This window comes from Cyclopterus lumpus, chromosome 23 (assembly GCF_009769545.1).
Source record: "Cyclopterus lumpus isolate fCycLum1 chromosome 23, fCycLum1.pri, whole genome shotgun sequence".
NCBI classification, from domain to species: Eukaryota; Metazoa; Chordata; class Actinopteri; order Perciformes; family Cyclopteridae; genus Cyclopterus; species Cyclopterus lumpus.
The window spans coordinates 2,944,315-2,954,785 of record NC_046988.1 but is presented as its reverse complement, the minus strand read 5'-3'; the positions used below and the strand labels follow the sequence as shown (position 1 = coordinate 2,954,785).

At 42.6% G+C, this 10,471-nt stretch overlaps 1 protein-coding gene across 5 annotated transcripts in view; it reads left to right on the top strand.

Annotated features, from left to right (window-relative positions):
- Window positions 1–2,585: 2,585 nt before the first annotated feature.
- osbpl8 (oxysterol binding protein-like 8) overlaps window positions 2,586–10,471 on the top strand; it is a 74,843-nt gene continuing 66,957 nt past the window's right edge. For 3 of the 5 annotated variants that reach the window (XM_034526109.1, XM_034526104.1, XM_034526105.1), the window contains exon 1: window positions 2,590–2,928. The gene's annotated coding sequence lies outside the window, so the exon portion shown is untranslated. Of the gene's footprint in view, window positions 2,929–10,471 lie in introns of all 5 variants that reach the window. The other 2 variants (XM_034526106.1, XM_034526103.1) reach the window with 2 other exon arrangements.

Sequence of the window (10,471 nt, the reverse complement as noted above, 5' to 3'; positions counted from 1 at the left end):
ACAAACAGAGGAGGAGAGAGGAGCAGTCAAAAAGAAAAACACAGATGGATGAGCCCTACCGCACAGAAGGTCACATAATAACAGCACAGCCAGTGACTCAGGGCTACTGATATAAAGCATTGATTTATATTTGTGTTGCCAAATTATGTTGCATGCATTGTTATTGCATATACTACCTCACAGGTTTGATATGAAAATGGCCTGCTGTAGCCTATGTGTCATGGTCATGGTGGACAGGCAAGCGAATATGGAAAATATGTACTCTGGGTACATGACAGACACTGGGTATGTAGATGTGTGCAGAGAAGGCAAGACGAGTGGTCAAAAAATACCCATGATGCAGTGTCCCCCCCCCTAATTTAATTTGTGAATCTGCAGACATCAAAGTCAACCAAAGAGTTGTCTTAGGTAATGTGATTAAGATGTATTGTGTGTCTGGTATGTCATCAATCTTAATTTGCATTGCATGTTATTTGTGAGCAAAATCTCAAGTCCAAATAGTATATATTTTTATTATTTTTGGTTTAACTAAAAGTACAATGTTTTTTTATGAACAACAAATATATACAAGTTTTTTTAAATGTTCTAATAAGAATACGGAATAGAATAAATTCAATTAAAAATCTTGACATGGTTTTCCAGTGTTTATGGTCACGAGAGAACCTCCTTAATGACATACATGAGCAGGCACGTGCACAGACATTTTGGGGGGCAGGTGCTCAAACCCAAAAAAAGTGCACCCATCAACAAAATGATTTATGAAATTAAAAGTAATAATAATAAATAAAAAACACAGTAGGATATTTTCAACTTACATATTTATTTTTGTTAACAAACTAATTCAAATTATCAAATTGAATAAATAAATGAATAACAGGCAAACACAGACACAACAAGGCCATATTGTATAACCAAATGCAATCAAACTCTGGATAAATTAAAGGATCTTCACAGGAGCGTCTCTCTCTTCATTAAACATGACACACGTCAGTAAACAGCTGGACAAGGCTTTGAAATCACGAATTTCGTGAGTTTTTAAAAACATTTTTTAGGAAACGTCGAACCAGTTGCGACGTAATGTTTTCAGCGGCGCTAATGTTGTGGTTAATTTATCACCAAACAACGTCATTCCGTTTGTCTGATGCTGCGGGTCAGAGAAGAAGTAGACTGCACCTGTTTGGCATGGCGCTCAGCACTGCGTGAGCACTAAGAGGAGGAGGAGGAGGGAGGGAGGGAGGAGCATGTCCGGGCGAAACTCTCACAAGAACTCAAATAAATGCCCCGTCAGATATCAAAACACATTTGGGAGGAATTGACAGAGAGAGTAATTGTTATTCTTAAATACTGATGAATGAAGAACAAATTGGGCTCCAGCAAAAGGGGCACTTTTCTCATCCAGGGCAAAAGGGCAGGTGCTGGAGCACCACTAGGGGGTCTATCTGTGCACGTGCCTGTGTAACATGAGTGACAACTGACATTTCATAAGAAGGCCAGAAGAGATATTGGACCACATTGCAGTTACTAATTTGTTCAACTAGATGTTCTCAATGTCCCATAACACGCTACTAAACCTATACCTCTATCAGCCGCTAGATGTCCCTCTTTATCCAAGGACGCATTCATGCAGCTCGTTGACTGAAGACAACTGTAGTAATCTTGTACAGTTTATAAACCTAGATGTTATTTTTATTGTTTCATTGGAATATTATTGAAACTTTAAAATATGTCAAATGCATCTATGATATGATACCAGTGATGCAAGTTGACCATAATGAATCCCAGAAACATGCTGATTATTTAAGTGATATTATATAACCCCACATACAAATATAATTTCAGCAAAGATGTTTCATTACACTTAACACTTACATTGATGCATTTAATATATGCATTGCTTACATGAATTTACCCAGAGAAGAGGGTCATAATGGCAATCCCTGGACGTGACATACCTACATCATCATCGCATACATAACTAAATGTCGATCAAGAATGGGAAGTGTTCAGCTGGACTGCGTTTGGAGTAAAATTGGACTGGACTGGTCACATGTTTACGATGCCCTGTCCAGGCAGGCACATCAGATGATCACCGAGCAGAAACCAGGGAGGAAGTCTCCAGTTGTTGCATTAAGTTACGCCGTTATAAATCAAAGAAAGGAAGTTGAGTGTTTGGCCTTCAAAATAAAAGCCAGACTAGTACTCGCACTATCGCGTTTAATTTTACGACAGACATCAGCATGTGCTTGTCAGGAAGAATAAGAACGATTTAATAATAGAATACTTCAATGTTTGCACTTAGCCACATATTTACAAGCAGAAGGAAGTTATATGCAAAGTCAGAAGAAAGCAATTATGAATTATGGAATAATACGCAATCAAAAAAGCATGTTTACACAAATCAAAGATATTCCCATAAACTTTACAACAAAAGAACGACACGATGGTAACTTTTTTTTCTTCAATATGCATGGAAAGGGAATGCCATTTCATATACGAGTTTATGTGTGCGAGTGTCTCGGTGTGGGTGGCCTTTAATTTGAAATCTTCAACCGGAAATAACGTCCACTCCGGTTGCCTTGACTTTTGTCCAGTCCCAGACAGAATCGTGGAGGCGGGCTAGTGGTTATCAAGTTGGCTGAATGTCAGTAGGCTGTAGACAGTAGAAAGCGTATCAGCAACAGTGGTGACCATATGTAACTGTTCAAACTTTAACACTGGACCCACAGGACGCCGCCGGGCTAAGGAGGACGCTATCATAAGCCGAGGCAGGGAATACCTAGTAATAAACATCAAAACCTCGTTAGCTAACAGCTAGCAGTCAGACAAACGTCAAAAACATCCCCGGGGACTGCCTGCATATTTAACGGACAGCGTTTTCCTTCCGAGAGCTAGCTGGCAACCAACCGGGAGACTCTCAACGAAGCAAAGGTAACGTCGAGTGGCCCGCAAAACCCGAATAACCAAAACCAATGAAACAAACCGCCTGCTAATGTCGGCTAAGTGAAGCTAACGTTAGCTCAATTTCGAATTTGCCCAGTATGTCTGTTGCTTGTTCACAGACGTGACTCTGCATTCGAGCAGTGCGTACTATTATGTAATAAACCGGACCGGCGATAGCTAACAGTTAGATGCAATAAGTGGAGCAGTTTCTCCACCCCGGTACGCCTTCGCATTACACGGCGAGTGGTGACTGGCGAGGAATGCTTAATTTCATGTTCCTGCAACCTTACTGTGTCTGAGATCTATGGCAGAAGCAGTGACTGAGACATCCAGTGGTGTGTGTGTGTGTGTGTGCGTGTGTGTGTGTTTCTACAACCGCATGCAGTGCTGGAGATGTTGTTGCTTTCCCCCCACCTGACCTCCCCTGCTGTCTACATATTACACCCCCCCCCCCCCCCCCCCCATCCTCAAACATATGATCCTGCTGCAGTGTTGCATGTCTGCAGCCTCCTCGGCCCCGGTGCTCCGTTACCACTTTCGCCTGTCAGGGGGCCAGCAGCAGGAACAGGAGACCAGCTGGCAGTAAGACCTGTTCCTAATTGTGTCAGACAACGGATGCATCCGGCAGATCCTGGTCTGTTTTCAGAGATCTGATATCAGCCTGTCATGTTAGTTATCCACTGTTGCTTCTTTTTTTCTTCTTTGTAAAGGGCTCAACGCAAACGTTAAAAGTGGGGGCCAGCATTAGCTTTTTTGGTGGCTGAAACTGAACATATGGTTGCTTGTTTTAATCACGTTATATCTTCCACGTTTGCTGTCCCTGCTTTTTTGTTTTTTTACATGTGGTTGCCACTGATGGCAACCAAAGGCAAGAATTGATTGCCATTTTTTTTTTTAAAGCCTTACTCTCACGCCCTGATTTATTTAGATCCTAAATGAGGTTTTATAGTAGATAATTCTTTATTTGAAGGCATCAATTTGTTGTTCACAGATCTGCCTGTAATAGTCTCGATAATCAGAATTGAATGAATTATAATTGACGTCAGTCAATAATGAAAGCACGTGTCAGTTGACTCTGTGTACCTGTACCAACTTAGGTGCTGCCACTCACATGCTGTATTTCCATGTTTTCCATCTGCTGCCTATTTGCATGTCAATGAAGGGCAATCCCAGACTTTCCATGCCAATCTATTGTTGAGGTGAGGCTCGCGATTCCGGGTCGCAAGAACGACCGGCTCATTTGCCAGCCAAATTAAGTTTCCATGTTGCCCCTTTTGAACCTCAGCCTTTTGCCTGCTCATTCCTCTGGCAGTCGCACGTAGATCCACATTTGAATGCAGAATCTAATTTTGTGAGTACAATTATAAATACTGACATACAGAGAGAAACAGAAGTAGATCATTTTTGCTTGGGTTGATTGCTCGAGATGGAAGGGAATCACCAAAGGAAACCGTATGCTACAGCAAAAATGTTATTGTTGACCTAAGACCAATTTTTTGCATCTGGTAAATTTGTAATTTCTATTTATTGTTACCTATTATAAAGGCTTTTTTAGGAGAACTATGGCCAAGAGAATTAGGGCTTCAGTGGAACATTTACACAATGTTATGTTAATGAAGCTGATTGATTATGCCAAGTGCTGGACTAAATTGTCCCAAGGAGAGATGCTCTTTCTTTGTATACTAGCCATCTAACAAGGCCTCGTCTGCACAACGTGTTCTGACTGGGTGGTATGTTCCTGCTTTACATAAATCATTCTTTCCTACGACACGTTGGGTAAATAAGGATAAAATTAGACAAATCAGTGTTTCAGTTGTGGGCCTTAATACTGTACAGCCACATGTACCTCTCCCGCTGTTTTTCTAGACCACAGTAGCTTTTATTGGTGTTTTATTATTTTATTGTTGCACATGGAGAAATATGATAATGTGGGTAATATCGGTAGGACAAAATGGTTAGTGCTAAATTGAGCTGATACCACTATAGGGTATAATCTATAAGCATTGTGAAGTAAAGTCCACGTTTATTGTCCTTAATCACAGTTACAGTCCTCAAATGGCTTCACAGCAGCCGCATTTTGAAACAATCAAACAACCCCCTCAATTTCAGTCCCTCGCTGAGCGAATGTCCACGTGTCGGCCAGGCACAGCGACGGCCTTGTCCCTTCCTGCCTCCAGACACTCCCACTATTAGGAGCCATAACAAATGCTCCGTCGCTTCTGAAGTTATTGAAATGCCAAGGCCAGTGCATCAGTGTGGCGTAATCTTGCCAGCTGGGACACGTAGGCCACTGGCTGTGGTTTGACTGATTGGATGCATTTGCTCTGACAAATGCCAGATGTGCTCTGAGTGAGATAAGTTGCCTCACACTTCCCGTTGGTGTGGATTTGCCCAGCAAGCAGCACACAAATCCGGTTCAACGTGTGGGTCAACAGACTTTATTACCATCCAAAACAGCCGGTGTTTTGCCGGTGCAACCAGTTCATTGTCTCAGCCTTAATTATTCCAGAGAAGTTCAACTACCCGCGCTTCCCATACATCAAACAAAACTGAACAAACACAGCTTTAATTTGCACCTGTCCCCCAGTGATGAAAGCGCTCAGCTAGGTTTCTTGTGTCAGCCTCGCACCACGTCCACTACTGAGCAGAATGTGTTATTTCAGGAAGGAGCGTGGGAGCGTCAAGCCTTTTATGAGTGTCCAAGTCCATTAACTTCAGTGTCCACCCTCGTCGTCCCCAGAGCATAGCTTCGGAGGAAGAGGAACCTTATTACTGCCCACATGAATCTGTATCGCAGCGAGATCTGCTGGTTTCAAAGCTCTACACCTAATGTGTGAAACTCAAGCGGAAGCGGCTTTAGATGCAGTTTTGACCCGTACCATGGATTTAAAGTATCACCTCTCGAGGATGACTAAAACCCATAACAAATGTCCGTCTAGATATTCACGGACAAAACCTTTTGACCTACTGAGTCACTTAAGCCGTTTCCTCCAAAGCTGACGTGTGATCGTGGATCAGTTGTTGTTTTTTCCGACGTGTGTGACCATCCAGATTAGCGGTTCCTCCAACCAATGGAAAACATAAACATGACTTCCTTAATATGGCCTTTCTCATCTTTCGCTAACAAATTCTCAACCTCACGGTTCAGATCGTGTCAGGCTTTTTAGTCACGGATCAGATAAGCAGAAAAAAACCTTGGAAGTAATACAACTTTTGAGATGTTCTGATCATATGGATTGACAATCGCTGAGCCACGTTGGCTGATCAAGATATTTTTTGTTCTGTCGTTTTGCTGGTGTACAAGGCTCCGGACTTTTTTTTTTTTTTTTTCCATCACCGTCCCAAAAAGTCGCCCCGACGTCAGTGTAAACATCAACAACTCTAAATGTCTTTTTTAAATTTTGTTATAGTCATCTATAGTGGTTATTTATATAAAAACACACAATTCAAGAGATTTGGAGATAACAGATTGTATTTTTATTGATAAACAACAATATCCTGACATTAGTAATTTGATGCTAAGATTAAAAACAGCTTAGAGCTAGTGTCAGGTCAACGTTCCATCTCTAATATCTTTTTTGTTTTTTTGCTGCGAAAACATCTGGAACAACTGCATTACTTCTTGCCGATGTTGTTCACAATGTAGCATTATCAGGGATCGGCGTCTATGAAGCATTAATGCCAATCTTCTATGGCATATTAACTGAAAATCAGCGTCGAGAAACGAAACTCCTTTTCCTGAACCGTCTGTTTGTTATTGTTATTGTGTCCAATCAAGTCTCGTTCTGTGGAAATCTCACGCTAAACATTTCGCCATGGCATTGAACACCTTTTAGATAACGCATCAGCGGTACTCCTCTCTCTCTCTCTCTCCGACCCTCACTCACGTTTCCACCGCTATCTCCCAGCAACCAGTCACACAACATAAGAACAAGCGGAAAGCGTACGGTAAAGAAAAAGGTTTTGTTTCTCTGGTTCTTTTGATAATGGTACATGGACTGTACTTGTATAGCTCTTTTTTTTAGTCTTCTGACCACTCAAAGCACTTCAACGCTACACGTCATCATTCGCCCATTCACACCCATCCACACACCGACCTCCCGGGACGGGTACACTGCAGGCACAGCTTGCAATTTGGGGTTGAGTGTCTTGCCCAAGGACACATCGACTAGAGGAGCCAGGGATTGATCCTCTGATTGAAGGTTGACCCTGCTCTTCCACTGAGCCACAGTCGGACACTCATAATGTCGTCAGACACTGATAATAACTACCTCAGCCTGTCCGTGTCAAACATTTAGTTAACCTACATTGATGGTGTGGAGTCGCCCCGAGACATTCCAGCCCGTTTAGCGGCTGCCATCTGCAGCGTTTTCCCTCAACGCCGGACCAATTAAAACAATTATTGACCCCCCATCAGTCTCCAAACACGTTGGTTTGAAATGCCCTAAGTCACCTTTTACATGTGAAAGATCTTGACAAGTTGAATAGACTCCAAAACAGTCTGCTCCTTTGCACTTTGGTTTAATAGTTCTGAGACTTCGTTGTTACCCACAAATGGTCATATGAAACAGACCCGGGTCTTACCATCAATAAGGACTCTCACTTTGTCTCATAACTGTCATTACCAGCCACCAGGCTGGCAGAGTCCACCCCCCCCCAAAAGAATAGTGTCTGAGCTCATGAGTTGATAAGATCTTTGGTGGGACCGTATGTGTTGCCTCTGACCACACCTTGTATTGTACTGAGGTCATATGGGTTGCATCACGGGATATCTTCAAGAGGAGGAAAAGAAACTATAATCCTGGATAAAATATTTGACTGGTTTGAAAATAAATTCAATCCACGGTTGCAGCGAAAATATAGTATAGGAAACAAAGGCTCCGAGAGCCTGTATATTCTTTTGCTGCATTACTTTACTCGTATGCCTCGGTAAACGTGTTTTTTAAAAGTGTTTTCTTTAGTTGTAGTGGCTTTAAATATTTCCCTGCAGGAACAAAGGTAATGTACGTGTAGTAAACAAAAGGAGAAACTATCTCTAATGGATGTTGGATCAGAATTGCAGGACCTGGTATTTCAGTGACTGAACTGTGCTTTTGATGTTTTACTGACACTCCCACTTTTCACCATGCATCTTCTTTGTCTCTATTTTAAAACAGGGTGCAGCCATTATGCATGCTAGACCAGCCTGAGAGCTTGGCATGCTTTCTGTCTTTAAATTGAAAAGTGCATGTGTTTGACAGGTTAACAGCAAAAACGCATGATCATTATTAGGGCTCATTACCTCTAAAAACGATCCTCCTGTTAAAGCCCTGAGCCGTGCCCGTGGCTGTTTTTAAAGGGTGTCGAATTGCGCACCAGGCCTCTCCGTCCAGCTCAGTAGCCATTCATCTTAAAAGGGGTGGATACCTTTGTTGTAGCTGAGTGACGAGTTTGATGAACTGAATGTGAACTGAAATGAAGTCACAACTACTATTCATTGTTTAGTCATTCACTCCAAGATTTATGTAATCATGTGGTCTAAAACTGACTGAATTGGTGTGGGCAATATGGCCAAAATCTACTGTCACGTTGCAGTACTGACACGTTTGATTATTTATTTCCTTTATTCGGAACTTCCACGCAAAACAAAATTGGCTGATCTTTTAATAATAATTTAAAAAAGCTGACAAAACCCTGTCAAAATAAACTAGTGGGTTCAATTGTCAGGTCACGTAACTAGAGTTCGTCCTCCTCTTGGGTTGTTTCGGATGCCTTCTTCCTGTTATGTGTTTACAACTTCACTCTCCTCCATGTCAGGCAGCTGGATCGCACGAGATCACGTAATATCTCGCGAGAGAACGTGAGAATAGCTGTATATATCTCTATTCTGTGCTGCCATATCTATATTCTACAGCCACACATTGTACACTGTCAGAACCCTGGTTTGCAGTGCGACATGTCAATTAAATGTTGTTGTTTTTGTTCGAGCCTGAGCCAAGGAGAGGCTGTGAGTGCATCCATGATCATATCTAGTCATAGCCTCTCCTTGGCTCAGGCTTGGTTGTTAAGCTGAAGGTGTTTACGAGTGTTGTACATGCTCTGCTTCCTCGTGTCCTAATTCACTCACTCAGACTCCGGGGTCCTGTGCGCAGCTGCAGCTTTTTGAAGGATGCAAAGTGCATTGCTTTTCAATGATACAGAGAGAGAGAGAGAGAGAGAGAGAGAGAGAGTGTGTACAGTGTTCAGCAAGGATACAATGTCATGTCATTATGCAGCACAGGTTAGTGGCCACGCCAATTTGGGGGTCTTTCGACGACAATGTATTCCAGCTGCGGTGTGCTGCACGTCTCCAAAAATACCCAATGGTCCGACTCTGTCAACGCCTCCAGGCTGAGCCGTCTGAGGGGAAAGGGACGGTGGCGAGGATGCAAAATGGCACATACTCAAGGCGCATTATCCACACAGGATTTGCACTTGGGGTGTCACAACAGTATTTAGCTTAGGCATTTTGATTTTTAAAAAAAAGAAGAGTATCCTGTATATTCCCAGAGTTACAAGCAGTGATAACGCAAGGGTCAGGTGGATAATGTTACTGATTTGCTGGGATAGAAAATCCAAGAGACCTCAGTTTGGCTCTTATCTTTCTTATCTACCGGTACTTTTTTGTTGTGCCGTTCTGATCAACATTCAAGCATTGTCTCAAAATTCATAATCACAACTTGAATTATCTTTGTTGGCCCATCTCTCCTCCTCGTATTCAGGTTGCACAGGCTGATCATTTGGCTGATAATTGCGGTTATTTGTGTGTGGGGGGGGGGAAAGCCTCTTTCTTCAACAAAGAGGTTTTGAAGTATTGTTGGAGAATTGATCCTTCGGCCGACCCCCTCGTCCTCCGTCTCACTTCTCACTCCAGCAGAACTTGGTGTGTGTCACACTCACTGCAAAACTGGCTGCACATGGCAAGTCTTTGGCCCGTGTCACCGTTCTTTGTTCTCCTCCAACTGCAGATGGCTTCGGTGGTAGAACCTCCTCACATGGACTTGTGCACCATCCAGTAAGGTCCCCCCAGTCTCTCATTCGAAACCTCCATTTCAAGCAACATTTTGTAAGATGTAAGTGTTGAGGGAGACGGGTAATTTATTGCTATTGGATGTTGTCCAAAGCTTTTACCAGGAGAGGTGTGGCTAAATCTCAAATAGAGAGACACGTTAGAGGTAATATATATCATTATTATGTTAAAGGCAATTAATCTGCGCGTCTTTTTTGGAAATATTTGGCTCCTGAATCTTGGTGGCATCCTGGCAATACTCTCCTGATACATTGGGGTTATCATTAGGAGTCTCCTCGACTACATCGTCGAGTCTGATGCGCCGACTCATCAAATCGTGCCTTTTTCTTTGTTGCTTTTCTTGCTCATTCAACACGTTTGTGAAAAGGCACGCGAGTTGTTAGTGACGATAGTAGTTGTGTTGCCCCAACTGAACTTCCTGTGAAGACGGAAGTTTATTTTGAACAGACGTGATTAGTGATCCGTCACTGAGATGGGACAAGA